Consider the following 19550-nt stretch of genomic DNA (forward strand, 5'->3'; position numbering starts at 1 on the left):
TGGAGAAAGGATTCTCTTGTTACCTCCAACCTGCAGCTCCTATCATCTCTAATCTGGTGCTTCTATAACAGCTCTAACCTACAGTCCTCACTCCTACCTCATCTCCATTCCTTCATCTTCCTTGACATCTCATCAAGGTACTGTAAATAAAGCCTGTTGAATTCATCACTGCATCATCCTTCCGACCCACCACGCGCCGCTGATAGGGATTGGGAGCACAGGCTGTCGAGTAACGCTATCCGCCATTGTTTATATAGAGATTCGTGATCACATCCCTCAGACACATCTCATCCACGTATATCGGTGGCAGAATAGTAACAAGAGACCTAAGTCTACAGTTGTCTGTGTGTATATGCATTGTCTGCTAGCAAGTCTTAACCGTCCACCATCTTAGCTAAAACATGTCCACAAAAGGCACCGTGAACCCATATGCAAGTGATGCACATCCAGTTCCTGACACCATAGATGCTGCAGGAGCAGAGTCCGCACTTACTGCAGAGCAAGATGTACGACCCAAACGAGTAACCAGGCCCGACACAAAAGGCAAGAGAGAACTTTGAGATTACTAGAGACGAGTTCCATGATAACCTAGAACATTTATGGGGCAGCGTTGATCACTGTTTAGCAGCTTTTTCACGCTCTCACAGTGACGCCACAGATTTAACCGCCAAATTTAAGAGTTTATCTGCCACCTATGATCGCTACCAGAGACTGTCTGCTTGGTACATCACATTCCTGAGTAACTGTGACATGGAAGACGCCACAGAAGAACTAGCTGAAAGGGAAACTCTTCTCCAAGAAAAGACCTCATTAGTACGAGATGCCCAGGATAAAGCAGAACTCCGCATCGCTCACCTCGAAGAAGCCAGGTCACATCGCACAACATCGACCAAAATCACATCTTCGTCTTCCAGATCATCTCACTCCAGGAAGTCAACATTGTCCGACAAGATACTGGAGATCCGTGCGGCTGCAGAGGAAGCTAGAGTAAAAGTCTCCTTTGCTAAGAGGGAGGCTGAAGTGGAAGTGTAGGGTCAGGGGGCCGGGCTGAGAGGTGGTCCTCTGGATACCGCGTAGTAAAGTACAGGCACAAGCTGGAGGCAAATTTCAGGTGCAGCAGGTCCAAGTTTATTATTTCTCTCGCCGTCCGCCAGACGGCCCCACAGCACACCGCACTTTTCTTCACGGTTCTCTGGTTACAGAACACAGGGTGACACACTTTCTCCAGGGGTGTATATTTATGTACCATCCCCTTTACACTCAGTGACGCTCTGACAGCTCCATCACTGTGGCTGCCTTAGGCCTATACACCAACAGTAATGTTACTGGTCAAGCGTCGTTCCAATACGGTGTCCCACACCCGGAGCCTCGTCTATACTGCGGTACTTCATGTCAGGACCACCCCCCCCGACTTCCTTTCTCCTCAGTCCCCCTGGTTGGGTTTTCCTCACAGTGCAGCAACTGTCACAGTCTCCTCGTCACTTGAGCCCCCCCTGGGGACTGGAACTTTCTGGAACCCTGTCAAATTTATAGCTTTCCCGGTTCCCTATAACTCCGCCCCATGACCAACGGTTTCTTAGCCCTAAGCTGATGTAAAGTCCTATGCTCACACTCCTCCCTGCCCTCTAATGTCAGTTCAAGGTACTGCACGTCACCTACACTTTTCTAGCTGTTTTCCCTTTTGAAATCTGACCAGTCAGTCCGTCCGTCTTGTCACCTTCCCTACAGAAGTAGAAACCCAAATGGAAGCTCAAAGAAATGAGATGGAGGCTCAAAGAAACAAAATGAAAGCTCAAAGGAAATTAAAAATACTCCAAGCATAAAGGGAAGAAGCAACAGCCCTTGCTAAACTGAAGGTTCAAGAACAAGCATTGGGACAAGACGATAATTTGGATTGTCTTATTCCAGGAGAAATGGAGGACTCAGCTGATCGCACTTCTGACTGCGTGCTAAGACATTTAACATCTGCACCAGCACCACCTCCAGTTTCTAACACGGATGCGCCCGCAAGTCAAGAAATGTCGCCAGCTACTGTCGACAAGGTAACATCCAGCACTAACTCACAATTTAGGCCGCAGCCAGCAGAACCTATAGAGACTAAACCGCAGTTTAACCCTTATGCCGCATCATTTCGTCCTGATTTGTCACAGTCATATAAGCCAGAGAACTTACATCCCCTAAGGATACCACAAGTTCATCCTGCAACAATGACCAGGAGATCGGACATGTCTGACTTCGCCAGATACATGATTCACCAGGAGTTAATAAACATTAGTGTCTCGAAGTTTGATGATCATGCTGAGAATTATAGAGCCTGGAAATCGACCTTTCAAGCAGTGATCCAAGACCTTAATCTCACTGGCAAAGAACAACTGGATTTGCTTGTTAACTGGTTAGGCCCTGAATCAGCAGAGCGCATAAAGACAATAAGGGCAGTTCATGTGAACTATTCAGATGCAGGTCTTATTGCAGCCTGGGAGAGACTGGAATGAACCTATGGCAGCTCAGAAGCCATAGAATGTGCCTTATTTAAAAGACTGCAAACTTTCCCAAAGATAACTAACAAGGACAATAGAAAACTTCAAGATCTGAGCGACCTGCTAAAGGAAATAGAATTGGCAAAATTAGACCCACGTCTCTCAGGACTGAGCTACCTAGATACTGCTCATGGCGTTAATCCAATAGTGTCCAAGTTGCCACACAGTATGCAGGATAAATGGGCAGACCACGGCTCACGGTATAAAAGGCAGCATGATGTGTCCTTTCCCCCCTTTTCACATTTTTCCAGGTTCATCAGTGACCAAGCTCGGAAGAATGATTCCAGCTTCGACTTCACTGAGCCTACTCCACCAGCATCATCATCTACAAGGTATGATAACATTACCAAACGTAGAGATTCAAGGAACACAGTATCCGAGAGAAAGACTGACGTTCCACTTACTACACCTGCCTTCACTAAAACAAATAATGTTGCTCCTAAAGTCATGGACAGTAACCGTATGTGCCCTATCCACAAAAGGCCTCACCCACTTAAGGAATGCCATGGATTCAGAGCAAGGACTTTGCAGGAGCGTAAAGATACCCTCAAGGAGCTTGGGATATGTTATAAGTGTTGCGCCTCCTCAAACCACCTCGCTAAGGACTGTAAGGCTGCTATTAAGTGCACTGAATGCAGCAGTGATAAACACGTCACAGCCTTGCATCCCATGCCAGATCCATACAACTCGCAACCTTCTGCGACATCCAATCCTGCTCAAAAGCATGGCGGAGAGCCACAAATTCCTGATCCAACTGCAACTGCTGTTTCCTCCTCATGTATTGAGGTATGTGGAGAAGGGACTGTTCCTAAATGCTGTGCCAAGGTATGTCTGGTTAAGGTCTATCCAGAAGGACAACCCGACAAGGCCTCCAAAATGTATGCCATAATAGATGAGCAAAGTAACCGATCTCTAGCAAGGCCCAAATTCTTTGAGATCTTTAACATAAAGGGACAAACAACTCCATACACCCTCAACACCTGCTCTGGTTGTATTGAGACTTCTGGCAGGAGAGCCTCTGGGTACATAGTCTCTTCAATCAAGGGAAACGAGCATATACCCTTGCCAACCCTAATTGAATGTGACCAGATACCTGATAACAGGGAGGAGATTCCCACTCCGGAAGCCGCGCTTCATCATCACCACTTGAGGCACCTGACTAAAGAAATCCCTCCTCTGGACATGAATGCTGATATTCTGGTCCTACTCGGGAGGAACATTCTGAAGGTCCACAAGGTGCGCCAACAATGTAACTGCCCAGATGATGCGCCATACTCCCAAAGACTTGACCTGGGCTGGGTAATCGTGGGTGATGTATGTTTGGATAGGAGTCACAAGGCATCCGATGTCAACGCCTGTAAAACGTATGTGCTCCAAAATGGTCGCGCAACTCACTTTAAGCCATGCCCTCATCACTACGAAGTGAAAGAAAGGTTCTCTGATTGCATCCAAGAGCCTGACATCATTCCTACTCCCTACGGTGATGACTTAGGGAGAACAGTGTTTCACACAACAAAAGATGACAACAAAGTCGCCTTATCCATAGAAGACAAGGAGTTTCTTAAAATGATGGACAGTGGATTCTTCAAAAACGAATCTGACCGCTGGGTTGCTCCCTTACCCTTCAAGGCTTCAAGGACCAGGCTTCCTAACAACAGAGAACAGGCCTTATCTAGATTCATCTCGTTGCAGAGAACATTGAGGAACAAGCCTGAAATGAAGGAACATTTCATAGCCTTTATGGACAAGATATTTCGCAATGACCACGCAGAGCCAGCTCCACCATTGCAAGCTGATGAAGAATGCTGGTATCTACCTTCCTTTGGAATATATCATCCAAGAAAGCCGAAACAAATCAGAGAGGTGTTCGATTCAAGCGCCAAACATGACTGCGTATCTCTGAATGACGTTCTCCTCACTGGTCCGAACCTGACTAATAACCTGGTGGAAGTGCTCATGAGATTCAGAAAGGAACCGGTCGCCATTACCGCCGACATCGAACAAATGTTCCATTGTTTCGTCATGCAACAAGATCACAGAAATTATCTCCGTTTTCTATGTCACCGAGACAACAACACCAACAAGGAAATGGTCGAATACCGCATGAAGGTGCACGTGTTCGGAAACAGTCCTCCTGCAGTCGCTACATACGGCCTGCGTAGGACCGCTTCCGATGGCGCAGCAGAGTTCGGGAAGGATGCCCAACAGTTCATTGAAAAGGACTTCTGCATGGACGCCGGTCTTAAATCCCTGCCCACAGCGGAAGAAGCCATAGATCTGCTCAAACGGACACAAGGTATGCTTTCTAAAGCTCATTTAAGATTGCATAAAATTGCCTCCAATAGTGTTGTTGTCATGAAGGCCTTTCACCCTAATGATCATGCCGCAGAATTTAGGGACTTGAATCTAGGCCCAGACAATCCACCAGTACAGAGAAGCCTAGGCCTGAGGTGGAACTTGCTAAAGGACTCCTTCAGCTTTCAGGTTAGTGGTGCGGAAAAACCATTTACTAAGTGCGGAGTTCTGTCAGTGGTGAACAGTCTATATGATCCACTTGGGTTTGTCACACCCCTGACTATACAAGGCAAGCTCCTGCTGAGACAACTTTCAGAGAGCATTAAGGACTGGGATGTACCATTCCCTGCGTACCAACAACTAAGGTGGAAGTCGTGGAGAGATTCTCTTTGCGCCTTGGATAAGATCCACATACCACGTTGTTACACTCCGGCATCCCTAGCTATGAGTCAAAGGAAAGAGATTCATGTATTCGCTGATGCTTCCACTGAAGCTATTCCCACTGTCGCTTACTTGAAGGTTGTAGTCTCTAACCATGCAGCCCATGTTGGATTTCTGTTTGGAAAGGCTAAACTGGCTCCTAAACCCGAGCACACCATACCCAGACTCGAGCTCTGTGGGGCTGTACTAGCCATAGAGATTGCAGACTTCATACAGAGCGAACTAGCTATTCACGTGGATGACACAAAATTCTACACAGACAGTAAGGTAGTTCTGGGCTACATACAGTGGGGAAAAAAAGTATTTAGTCAGTCAGCAATAGTGCAAGTTCCACCTCTTAAAAAGATGAGAGGCGTCTGTAATTTACATCATAGGTAGACCTCAACTATGGGAGACAAACTGAGAAAAAAAAATCCAGAAAATCACATTGTCTGTTTTTTTTTTCATTTTATTTGCATATTATGGTGGAAAATAAGTATTTGGTCAGAAACAAGCAATCAAGATTTCTGGCTCTCACAGACCTGTAACTTCTTCTTTAAGAGTCTCCTCTTTCCTCCACTCATTACCTGTAGTAATGGCACCTGTTTAAACTTATCAGTATAAAAAGACACCTGTGCACACCCTCAAACAGTCTGACTCCAAACTCCACTATGGTGAAGACCAAAGAGCTGTCAAAGAACACCAGAAACAAAATTGTAGCCCTGCACCAGGCTGGGAAGACTGAATCTGCAATAGCCAACCAGCTTGGAGTGAAGAAATCAACTGTGGGAGCAATAATTAGAAAATGGAAGACATACAAGACCACTGATAATCTCCCTCGATCTGGTGCTCCACGCAAAATCCCACCCCGTGGGGTCAGAATGATCACAAGAACGGTGAGCAAAAATCCCAGAACCACGCGGGGGGACCTAGTGAATGAACTGCAGAGAGCTGGGACCAATGTAACAAGGCCTACCATAAGTAACACACTATGCCACCATGGACTCAGATCCTGCAGTGCCAGACGTGTCCCACTGCTTAAGCCTGTACATGTCCGGGCCCGTCTGAAGTTTGCTAGAGAGCATTTGTATGATCCAGAGGAGTTTTGGGAGAATGTCCTTTGGTCTGATGAAACCAAACTGGAACTGTTTGGTAGAAACACAACTTGTCGTGTTTGGAGGAAAAAGAATACTGAGTTGCATCCATCAAACACCATACCTACTGTAAAGCATGGTGGTGGAAACATCATGCTTTGGGGCTGTTTCTCTGCAAAGGGGCCAGGACGACTGATCCGGGTACATGAAAGAATGAATGGGGCCATGTACCGTGAGATTTTGAGTGCAAACCTCCTTCCATCAGCAAGGGCATTGAAGATGAAACGTGGCTGGGTCTTTCAACATGACAATGATCCAAAGCACACCGCCAGGGCAATGAAGGAGTGGCTTCGTAAGAAGCATTTCAAGGTCCTGGAGTGGCCTAGCCAGTCTCCAGATCTCAACCCTATAGAAAACCTTTGGAGGGAGTTGAAAGTCCGTGTTGCCAAGCGAAAAGCCAAAAACATCACTGCTCTAGAGGAGATCTGCATGGAGGAATGGGCCAACATACCAACAACAGTGTGTGGCAACCTTGTGAAGACTTACAGAAAACGTTTGACCTCTGTCATTGCCAACAAAGGATATATCACAAAGTATTGAGATGAAATTTTGTTTCTGACCAAATACTTATTTTCCACCATAATATGCAAATAAAATGGAAAAAAAAAAAACAGACAATGTGATTTTCTGGATTTTTTTTTCTCAGTTTGTCTCCCATAGTTGAGGTCTACCTATGATGTAAATTACAGACGCCTCTCATCTTTTTAAGTGGTGGAACTTGCACTATTGCTGACTGACTAAATACTTTTTTTCCCCACTGTACATAACCAGAAGAAACACTTCTACATCTATGTCAGTAACCGCGTGGAAAGGATCAGGAAATCCTCTAAGCCCTAGCAATGGCAGCAAGTCCCATCCCATCTTAACCCTGCGGACCTTGCTACAAGACCAGTGTCTATTGATGCCTTCGCAAGCTCTTCTTGGTTAACAGGACCAGGGTTCCTTCACGACCAATGCGAAGAGACTGCCGTTGAAGACAGCTTCAACCTTCAGGATCCAGATGTCGACCCAGAGATCGGTCCTGATGTCAGCACCTTCATTACCAAATTCAAGGAGACGGTTGGGTTGGACTGTCGGCGTTTTGATCGCTTCTCAAGATGGACGAGGTTGGTTCGTGCCATTGCAAGGTTAGTACACATTGTACAATGCTATCGCAATAAGGACAGTAACACTGATTGTCATGGTTGGCATATCTGCCATAAGCCTCTCTCTGCAGAAGACATTGCTCTGAGTGAACTCTTTGTGATACGCAATGTGCAGCAGAATGTTTTTCACAAGGAACTGGAATGTATACGTAAGAAACAAGACGTTCCTAAAAACATCCCCATTGTCAACTTAAATTGTCCTCATGAAAGACCAGAAGGAGAAAAAAAACACATGGCCTATGGGACTTATATCTAAAACCTTTCCAAGTGACGATGGCAAGGTACGCAAGGTAGAAGTGACAGTTGCTAAGCAAGGTGACGCCAAATCCTTCATTAGCCCTATATCAGACATTATCTTACTCATACCGGTTGAGGATTGATTATCCATCCAATCAGTAGGAACTCTTTCAAGGAACTTAGACCTTTGGATTACAAATGGGTTGGAGACAGTTTGGCCTAGCGCGGCTACTCCAATTCGAAGATGGGTTATCCTTTGGATTACTTCAGGAACACATTATAGACATTCGTCTATCTTGTTAAACAATATGTTATTGTCGCATTGCATGCATTGTTTTTTATCTTACAGGTTGAGGTATCCCTCCATGTACTTCAGGTAAACACTCCCATTCGAGACTGTTGATATGTGAAATCCAAGGATTTCAGACGGGGAGTGTGCTGTTTCAGTTTATTCTGATAGACTTTCAGCCATACATGGACATTTATGTAATAGTATATACTTAGTTTATCATCTATTGTATTTGTTATACTTTGCTGCCATCTACTGGCCATTGCTGTATTACACTGTAATATTTTGTTATGGTATTTTCCCATAATACCTCTCTGTCTATAGCTCCTCCTATCTTTTTCGTTCTGTTTCCTGTTTTTGTACTCTGGGCCATCTTGTAACACACATGCGCTGCAGAGCTGGAGAAAGGATTCTCTTGTTACCTCCAACCTGCAGCTCCTATCATCTCTAATCTGGTGCTTCTATAACAGCTCTAACCTACAGTCCTCACTCCTACCTCATCTCCATTCCTTCATCTTCCTTGACATCTCATCTCATCAAGGTACTGTGTTGTGAGTTCATTTTCCTCTTCGTCACTGAGGTCTGGTAAACTCCCTATTCTGGTAAAGGAAGGTAATGAGCCTGATTATCAGGCACCTGAGCCTAATGAGGATGACTGGCTGAGTGGAGTCACTGACTGGATATAAGGCTGCCGATGCCCTTCTGCCCTGCGGGTGATTTCTCTGTGGACTTCTAGGACACCAGTCTGATTCCTGCTCCTCTAAAGCTAAGTTTTCTGCTTTGCCTGTTAGCATTTGTGTTTTGTTTTTGTTTTCCTTGCTTTTCTGGATTCTGCCATTCCCTGCTGGGGTGAGCTGAATCTCCTTTTGCCGGTTGCTCTGTCTTCAGAATATTCCTGAGTACTGACATAGCTTTTTTGAAGCCTAGCGTCTTCAGGGCCTTTTTCACTGTCAGTCTGTTGGCTCTTATTTTCATAGGGTTTTTCACGGATTGCAGACAGCAGCCTTCCTGTCCTTTCCTATCTAGTTAGCTTGGGCCCTGTCTTTGCTCAGTCTATCTTTCTGTCTGTGTTAGTGTTTTCATCTTGCTTCACCGTCATTATATGTTGGGGGCTGCCTATTGCTTTGGGGTCTGCTCTGGGGCAGTTTAGATTTCCCCTTTCTTTCTTTAGGCCTATTTAATTCTCCGGCTGTGATCGAGGGGTCTAGGGCATCGTAGGAACCCCCCACGGCTACTGTTAGTTGTTGTGATAGGATCAGGGGTCTGCAATCCGATAGCTGCCAACCTCTCTGGTTTTCTTGACTTAGCTAGCATTTCTGTTTTTGCCTCCTACGGTGACTCAATCATAACAGTACTGTAAATAAAGCCTGTTGAATTCATCACTGCATTATCCTTCCGGACCACCACGCGCCGCTGATAGGGATTGGGAGCACAGGCTGGCGTGTAACGCTATCCGCCATTGTTTATATAGAGATTCGTGATCACATCCCTCAGACACATCTCATCCATGTATATCGGTGGCAGAATAATATCCTTGACCTGGGACTGTTCTGGCCCGTACTCAGAACCCTCCTGAGTGTGTCTCTGATAATGCCTCCCCTGATTCTGGGGATGAGGACTGGGAGGAGGCAGACGGCCAGAGGAATTCTGGCGGTGAGACGGAGTGAGAAGGGGACCTGGGTTGGTGGTCCAGTCTAAACCTTTTACGGCCTCTAGAAGGCCCAAAAGGAGGCTCCTTTGGTGCTCCTGTGTCAACTGGAGTCTGAAGTGGCAATCTGTTAAACACCGTTACCAAGGTCTGTTGTTATGAAAGAGTCACCGTACGAGGCAAAAACAGAAATACTAGCTAAGTCCAGAAAACCAGAGAAGTTGGCAGCTATCGGATTGCAGACCCCTGAACCTATCAACAACAACTAGCAGTAGCCGTGGGGGGTTCCTACGGTGCCCTAGACCCCTCGATCACAGCCGGAGAACTAAATAGCCTAAAGACAGAAAGGGAAATCTAAACTGCCCCAGAGCAGACCCCAAAGCAATAGGCAGCCCCCAACATATAATGACGGTGAAGCAAGATGAAAAAACACTCACACAGGTAGAAAGATAGGCTGAGCAAATGATGGGGCCCAAGCTAACTAAATAGGACAGGATAGAAAAGCTGCTGTCTGCAATTCGCCAAAACCCTATCAAAACAAGAGCCAACTGACTGATAGGGAAAAAAGCCCTGAAGACGCAAGGCTTCAAAAAGACTATATCAGTACTCAGGTATTTTCTGAAGACAGAGCAAAAAGGAATTCAGCTCACCCCAGCAGGGAATGGCAGAAATCCAGAAAAACAAGGAAAAACAAAACCAAAACACAAATGCAAAAAACAGAGCAGAAAACTTAGCTTTTGAGGAGGAGCAAGGAATCAGACTGGTCTCCTAGAATCCCTCAGAGAAATCACCAGCCAGGCAGAAGGGCATCGGCTGCCTTATATCCAGTCAGCAATTCCCGTCACCCAGTCATCATCATCCAGCTCAGGTGCTTGGTAATCAGCCTCACTATCTTCCTTCACCAGAAGAGGGAGTTCATCAGACCTCAATGGTGAAGGGGAAAATGAACTCACAACAGTACCTCCCCCTTGAGGAGGGGTCACCGAACCCTCATCCACGCCACCAGGGCGATCAGGGTGAGCCCGATGAAAGGCACGCACCAATCTTTTGGCATGAATATCAGAGGCAGAGACCCAGGAATTATCCTCCTGACCATAACCCTTCCACTTAACCAAATACTGGAGTCTCCGTCTAGCCAGACGGGAATCCAGTATCTTCTCTACCTCATATTCCATGTTACCTTCAACCAATACAGGGTCCGGAGGTGCCACCCCAGGAACTACTGGTTCAACAAACCTCTTCAACAAGGACTTATGAAGCACATTATGGATTTTAAATGTGACCGGAAGAGCCAAACGAAAAGAGATTAATAATCTCCAAAATCTTGTAAGGTCCAATAAATCTAGGCTTAAACTTAGGAGAAACCACCTTCATAGCGATATTTTTTGATGATAACCAAACCATATCACCAACCTTAAACTGGGGACCAATGGTCCTATGTCGGTTGGAAAACCGCTGGACCTTTTCCTGGGAGAGAGATAACTTATCCACCACTTGGTCCCAGTTCTGGTGCATTCTCTCCACCACAGTGTCAACACCTGGGCAGGCAGAAGGCTCCGCCTGCCCTGAAGAAAATCGAGGATGCAACCCAAAGTTACAAAAAAAAAGGTGACATCAAAGTGGCAGAACTAGCTCTATTATTTAAAGCAAATTCGGCCACGGGCAAAAATGAAACCCAATCATCCTGATCGGTGGAAATAAAACATCTCAAATACGACTCCAAGGTCTGGTTTGTTCTCTTCGTCTGCCCATTGGTCTGAGGTGAAAAGCAGAGAAGGACAACTGAATTCCCAGCTTGGAACAGAAAGTCCTCCAAAATCTAGACACAAACTGAACTCCTCTGTCAGATACAATGTTCTCAGGAATCCCGTGCAAGCGAACCACCTGTTGCAAAAACAGGGGCAGCCAACTCAGAGGAAGATGGCAACTTAGGGAGTGGTACAAGATGAACCGTCTTAGAGAACCTATCACAAATCACCCAAATAACAGTCATTCTCTGAGAGACAGGCATATCAGAGATGAAATCCATTGAAATATGGGTCCATGGCCTCCTGGGGACCGGCAAAGGCATCAACAACCCACTAGAGCGAGAACAAGGTTTAGACCGGGAGCAAGTCCCACAGGACTGCACAAAATTCCTGACATCACGAGACAAGGCGGGCCACCAAAAAGACCGACTCACCAGATCTCTAGTACCAAAAATACCTGAATGACCAGCCAATGCAGAGCAATGAACTTCAGACATCACTCTCTTCTTCCACTGGTCAGGAAAATACAACTTTCCACTGGGACAATGCTCAGGTTTGTCCTCCTGGAACTCTTCCAGAGCACGTCTCAAATCGGGCGAGATGGCAGAAAGAACTACCCCTTCGCCTAAGATGGTAGCAGGCTTGGTCACCACAGGAGAATCAGCAAAGAAGCTCCTAGAGAGAGCGTCAGCCTTGACATTCTTAGTGTCAGGAAGAAAAGAGACCACAAAATCAAAACGTGTAAAAAACAAGGCCCACCTAGCCTGTCTAGGGTTCAAGTAGACTATATCAGTACTCAGGTATTTTCTGAAGACAGAGCAAAAAGGGAATGGAAGGGATTTCTGCCATTCCCCAGCAGGGAACGGCAGAAATCCAGAAAAACAAGGCAAAACAAAACCAAAACACAAATGCAAAAAGCAGAGCAGAAAACTTAGCTTTTGAGGAGGAGCAGGAATCAGACTGGTCTCCTAGAATCCCTCAGAGAAATCACCAGCCAGGCAGAAGGGCGTCGGCTGCCTTATATCCAGTCAGCAATTCCCGTCACCCAGTCATCATCATCCAGCTCAGGTGCTTGGTAATCAGCCTCACTACCTTCCTTCACCAGAAGAGGGAGTTCATCAGACCTCAATGGTGAAGGGGAAAATGAACTCACAACAGTCTGTGATACCTTGGTAAGGTCGGCCAAGGACTTAGATAAGGAAGAGGCCCATCCTGGACACTCGCTGTCTCCCGTGGTGATGGATGGCCCCTGGGAAGTAAGCAAGGTGGCTTCCTCCTGCTCCAGGGGTAATGTGGGAGCTCTGACAGGCAAAGCGGGGGGCTGCACCTGCTCTCTAGCGTAGGCGACACCGTAGGTCTGCTGCAATCTGAGCAGAGTGGCGAGGACTGACCTGAAGGAAGCCTGACATTGCATTTGGTACATACAAAATATTTGACCAAGGTCACTGAAGCAGATGAGGAGGAGCGGGACTGCTCTCCCTTGGGCACACTGACAGGTTTTACCTGGTGCCGACCGTCGGGGGTAGAGAGCGGAGTGAGGGAGCCACCTGTAGTGCAGTACTCACATACCCACGACCTGTGTCCCCGCTGCAGCTGATGCCTGAAGGCTGATGAGAGAGCGAGGTGAACAGTCCTGCCGCTGCCTAGAAGCCTTATGAAATCCCCACCTGGAAGTGGTGGGTGGGGCCCTGCTCTGGCCTCCTGGAGCACCAAGATGGCGCTGGTACAGGAAGAGGAAGCCGGGGGGCAGAGCCTGCCGGGAGCCGGAATCTGGTGTCGGCCGTGCTGGGCTCCTGCTGGAGTCCAGGGCCATAATGCTGCCACGGGAGGAGGCTGGAACCGCGTCGCACCGCGTGCTTGAAAGTAAGTGTTGGCTCTTAACTAAGTATAGAGCCATGGGCTGCAAGCCCGAGTGCTGATTAGAGCGGTCACATTCAGCCAGAGCGGCTGGTGAGCAGATCATACAACGCTGCAGCCTCTTACCTCCAGTTCACCCCGTAACAGGGGTCTGTTTACCTGCATGAAAAGATTGCTGTCCCAAACCTTTTCTGCAGGGTGTCTCTCTCGATCATCAGGTTCTGGTGGGCGAGTGATGGGAGATGAAGGTCAGGACCAGGAGCTGCCACCTGAACACGAGTCCTGTGTTAGGGGATAGGGTCCTGCCCGCGGGATTCATGAGGATACGAGGTGGCAGTACACGCCGTACTCATAATCCCAGTGTGGGAATACAGATGTAGCATACCTATTCTGTATCCCTCCATGGTTACCTGAAAAGGAACGACGCACATTGAGGTAGGCATGGGTCTACGAGAGACCTCTGTCCACCTCCTGCTGACACTAAGCAAAACTGATTGATCATCCTGCAGCCGGTCGGAGGGGTGTATACTGCGGAGGCGGAGTTAACATTTTTTTCATGCATAGTATCAACTTCCTAGTGACAGCAGCACACACCCACGGTTCCTGTGTCCCCAATGAGACAAAAGAGAAATATTATTTGAGCACGCCAAAGACAATGAGCACCCGAGCATGCTCGGATAAGACCTTATCCGAGCATGTTCGCTCATCACTAGTCCACACGTCCTCATGTACTGAGTGTATTGTTGGAACATGTGTTTAGCATGGCAGGGAGTGTAATCACACACAGGCGCATCCGCCTATCTCACAGCCAATGTAGGCAAGCTTAGATTCCTTAAAATGAATCAGGCGTGAATCCCACACTCAGCCATTATTATACTCCACCGCAGTTTGTTCATTCTATTTGCCATTCCCAATGTCTTGTGGCCTCCCCAAATTAAAAAAATAAACAAGAAAAACAGTGTTAGCTACCTTCTCCTCCTCTTCCACCACGGCCACGTCCACCTCCTCCTCAACCTCCTCCTCCACTTGGACTTCCGCCTACTGGTTTTAGATTATTTTTTATTTTTTTTATTCTATTATTTTAAGTCATTTCTCTATCCACATTTGTTTTCAGGGCAATTGTCCTGCTATTACCCCCATTTGACTTCCTTTTGCAGCCTTGTAGCCCTTACTACAGTATGTCCATTTTAGAGCACAAAAGATTGGGTTCCCATTGACTTTTATGGGGTTTGGCTTCAAGTTTTGGTAGAATTCTGGTACCCGAACCGAACTTTGGACTACAATTCGGTCGAATCGGAACATCCACGGGTTCACTCATCCCTAGCCAACTCACCAAGGGGCATCGTTTACAATATTTGACAAACCAGGACAATTATATGTTTCTTAGTAATTGTTTTATTTTTAACAAAAATTATTATATTTTAACAGTCTAAAAATTCTGAAATATTGTATAATAAGTATAATTACAGCAACTTCTCTTGTAGAATAAGATATTAGGTATAACTGAAAGTGCAAGTATTAGTCATGTGAAACCGAGAACGTCTCTTCCATACATTTAATCTGCACTAATTATTGGATCAAAGTTTTATTTCATATTTACATACAAAAATTGCAAATTAACACTGGCTCTTTTATACAAACTTTTTGCACTATTTAAAAATGCTTACTGGCCACAACTTTTTTTGTACTACTCATCTTTACTGGCCACTCCTGCAGTGAAGTTTGCACTCCATGCCCCATTATCTCCTGCTCATCACCATCAGCTATTCCTGCAGTGCAGCCTGCTCCCCACGCCCCATCCCCTCCCACTCATCACCACCAGCTCCTCCTGCAGTGCAGCCTGCACCCCACGCCCCATCCCCTCCCGCTCATCACCACCAGCTCCTCCTGCAGTGCAGCCTGCACTCCACGCCCCATCCCCTCCCGCTCATGGCCACCAGCACCTCCTGCAGTGCAGCCTGCACCCCACGCCCCATCCCCTCGTGCTTATCACCGCCAGCACCTCCTGCAGTGCAGCCTGCACCCCATGCCCCATCGCCTCCCACTCATGGCCACCAGCACCTCCTGCACCCCACACACCATCCACTCACGCTTATCACCGCCAGCACCTCCTGCAGTGCAGCCTGCACCCCACACTGCATTCCCTCCCATTTATCACCACCAGCACCCCCTGCAGTGCAGCCTGCACCCCACGCCCCATCCCCTCCCGCTCATCACCACCAGCTCCTCCTGCAGTGCAGCCTGCACCCCACGCCCCATCCCCTCGTGCTTATCACCGCCAGAACCTCCTGCAGTGCAGCCTGCACCCCATGCCCCATCGCCTCCCGCTCATGGCCACCAGCACCTCCTGCAGTGCAGCCTGCACCCCACACACCATCCACTCGCGCTCATCACCGCCAGCACCTCCTGCAGTGCAGCCTGCACCCCACACTGCATTCCCTCCCATTTATCACCACCAGCACCCCCTGCAGTGCAGCCTGCACCCCACGCCCCATCCCCTCCCGCTCATCACCACCAGCTCCTCCTGCAGTGCAGCCTGCACCCCATGCCCCATCCCCTCCTGCTCATCACCACCAGCTCCTCCTGCAGTGCAGCCTGCACCCCACGCCCCATCCCCTCCCGCTCATCACCACCAGCTCCTCCTGCAGTGCAGCCTGCACCCCATGCCCCATCCCCTCCCGCTCATCACCACCAGCTCCTCCTGCAGTGCAGCCTGCACCCCATGCCCCATCCCCTCCTGCTCATCACCACCAGCTCCTCCTGCAGTGCAGCCTGCACCCCATGCTGCATTCCCTCCCGTTTATCACCACCAGCTCCTCCTGCACTGCAGCCTGCACCCCACGCCCCATCCCCTCCCGCTCATCACTATCAGCTCCTCGTGCAGTGCAGCCTACACTCCACGCCCCATCCCTTCCCGCTCATCCGCTCATCACCACCAGAACCTCCTGCAGTGAAGCCTGCAACCAAAGCCCCTTCCATGCTGCTATTCATACGTACATCCTGCGCTGTGACCTGAACCCCATACCTCCTCCTTCACGCTCATTCCCACCTGCCTTCCTGTAGTGCTAACCCACTCTGATAGCACCGTCATGCAAAGTGGGTTGCACTGCAGGAGTGATCTGAGGTGACATGCATTTTTTCTTCTTCCCAGCTCCTGGCATTTTCCACCTACACCTATAGTTTCATCTCTGCCATTGAAAACATGTTTAACCGCTGTGTGGGAATCCATCCCAAGGGAGATTTGTACTGTTGATGTGCTGAGTTCTCAGGATTTCATAGATTTCAAACAACCGAGGCAAATCTTTAGTATTATGTTAGCAAACGTGTTCCAATTTAGTCACAGCAAGCAGAGGATAAAACGCAGAGGAATTACTACACAAAGTACATTAGATTGCAGTTCAGGTACAGTTCCCCATTCAAGACTATATTCTGAATTTAATGCTACATTTTTTTTCTCTTCCATATATAGATGTCCGGCACCTACGACAAATAACAGAATTCTAGCACGTGATGGCAGGAAGAATGTTGGCTGCGTTGCAAATGTTACTTCTGAGCACAAAAGCTGATCTGGAAATTAAAACAATTTGAGATATAAGTTTGAGATATTAATGCCAGTAATAATTAAGAGGTAAAATGGTCCCAACCAGAAGACTCTCTGGTGAGTTCAAGCAGTGACATAACATATGGCCCACAGGATATAGTAGTGGACACCTTTATCCGAAGCTTTAAAATAACATTTTCTGGAGGAGTTTTGTACTTATTTGGGCTTATTTAATAAAGAAAACTACTAATAATAATTCCTGTGGTCATTTTTGGTCTGTGACTTCTTCATGTCACATATAATAGGAGACCAATCCTTGAATTGGAGGCGCACACCGTGTATGTTATTGTACATGTGCGCAGACAACAGTAGGTTTCACAATGTAGACCACGTGTAGAACTGGAAGCAGAGTGCTGAGATGGAGTAGAGCGCAGTATGAGCCGTGACCCGCGTGTGATTTCCCTGCTGAAAAGAGAAAAAAGATTTAAGATGCATGGAAATGTGGCGCTATATATCAGAACTGGGGAATAAAGGAGAGAAATATAAGGAAGCAGACTAGGAAAAGAGTTTGCAGTTGGTGAAGAACTTTCTGAAAATTTTCTACAAACATGTAGATCCTTTACAAAATCAAGTCTGTTGTTTTGTATCAGGTACAAGGACCAAACTAAAGCTTGGAGCTGAGTATAGCCGTGTGCCTTTACCCTGTAAGGTGTCATGTGAAGCCTGTAGAGTTGCATACTAAGAAGTCGTGGTGCCACAATATGATGTCTCCGTACCGGACCATGTTATGGATGTGTTCTCCTTCAGAAGCAATGCTTCTAGCAGAGAATATCTCCATCACATTTTATCTGTAAGATGCATTCAAACTGTATGGACTTCAATGGCATAGAGGTGTGGCAAGCGCCAGGAAAATAGTAATAAATGGTTTAAAAAAATTTAAAATTGACATGTCGGTGGCTACAGTACTTACATAGAGCGGCAGCTGAGCATACAAAGTAAATGGGCATCACCTACACAAAGAGTATCGGCACATTACAATATCAGCATAGTGTGCTCTGTGTGTTAGGCCTCTTTCACACTTCAGTTTTTTTGCATCAGTTCAAATCCGCCAAAAAGTCAGACAAGCGGATCCGTTCTCAACTGATGTGAACGGATGGCACAGGATCCGTTTTCAGACGGATCCTCAAAATGAGGAAATTTAAAGTAAACGCTGGCCGGGAAAGAGAGAGAGAGAGAGAAAAAGAGAGAAAAAGAGAGAAAGAGAGAGAAAGAGAGAGAGAGAGAGAGATTAATGGAAGTCAATGGGGGAAAAAACGGATCTTCAAAAGAAAATTGAGGATCCTTTTTTTCAAAACCTGGCGGATTGTGACTGATTGTAAAAAACTGAAGTGTGAAAGAGACCTTAGTCCGAGCTCTGATACATCTGCATGTTTTATGAAAAACTGATCACTGGGAAAGACAAGAGAAGTCTGAAATGGAAAAAGCGAATGAAAGTCTAGATAACATCAAGATTAGTGATTCCAATGAAAGGAAATCATGAACGTGTCAATGAGAAAACTGGAGACTAGTGATGAGTGAACGTACTGGGATAAGTCGCTATATGAGCATGCTCAGGTACTAACTTAGTGTCTTCAGCGTGCTCAAATATTATGTCTGAGACCTCATGGCTGCATTTCCCGCGGCTGTTCGACAACTGCAGCACATTCGGGGATTGCTTGACAGAGAATCCCTGCATGTGCTGCGGCTGTTGAACACCTTCGAGATATGCAGCCGAGGGGATTCGAAAATATTTTTTGAGCACACCGAAGAAACTAGGTTAGCACCCGAGCATGCTCATATAACACCTTATCCAAGTACCTTCTCCCATCACTATGAGAGACCCAAGCAAATTGCCAGACATCGGGAGAAGTACGATTGATAAAATGCTTTATTATTATTAACTAATTCCACCCATTATTGTGTTCACCTCTATCCCCATTAATACCTCTGTAAGTCTGGTTTCCACTATCTTCAAAGAGAGCCAATGTTAGAGCTTTTGTCTGCTCATTGTCCAGCAGTTTCTTCTGTTGCTCTGTGACTGCTTTGGCCTGAGACCAAGAGAACAGTTGCAATTGCTGTGAAGAGAACGATACCTGGAAGAATGAAGTGGAGAGATGGAGCGATTTTATTACATATTATTTTCAAAATTCTGCAAATTAAGTTGCATGGCATCTGAATCAATGAATTCTACTTACTGCAAACTTCTTAGGATGGATGAGCGATATTGCAAGAGGTGTAAGACCTTGGATCTGTTCTAGGACCAGGGAAGACAGTTCGATATCTTGCAGTCCAGCTATAAGAAAAGTAGGAGCATAGTCACTGAGTCTGGAAAAATGGCTCAATTGCATTACAATCCAAGGGTTATTCCCAAGAAAGCCAAAATATAGCGTATGAAGTAACTGCCCTAATCTTAGAGGTACAAATTTCTCCAAATACGGCAGAATAAATTCCTAGATCAACAACCCATCTCCAATGATCTAGTACAGGGTAGGCACTCCCCTCATAATTCCAGATCCCTACATTTTGCACATAGGCATCTCACGTATATGTCAGACGTACTCATAGGGCTCTATTCATCTGACAGTTTCCTTTTGCCATCTGTGAGGCATAGGGTGGAACCTTCTGTCTAATTTATACATT

General features: G+C 46.8%; 1 long non-coding RNA gene across 1 annotated transcript; it reads right to left on the minus strand.

Annotated features, from left to right (window-relative positions):
* Window positions 1–16550: 16550 nt before the first annotated feature.
* On the minus strand, window positions 16551–19204 carry LOC141084323 (uncharacterized). The gene is made up of 3 exons (XR_012230978.1): window positions 19106–19204; window positions 18856–19003; window positions 16551–17336 (listed from the first exon to the last, which is right to left on the minus strand). It is a non-coding gene; the product is annotated as an uncharacterized lncRNA (long non-coding RNA).
* Between the last annotated feature and the right edge of the window lie 346 nt (window positions 19205–19550).

Source organism: Dendrobates tinctorius, unplaced genomic scaffold (genome assembly GCF_039654945.1).
Source record: "Dendrobates tinctorius isolate UK_male_01 unplaced genomic scaffold, ASM3965494v1 ptg000022l, whole genome shotgun sequence".
Classification (NCBI taxonomy): domain Eukaryota; kingdom Metazoa; phylum Chordata; class Amphibia; order Anura; family Dendrobatidae; genus Dendrobates; species Dendrobates tinctorius.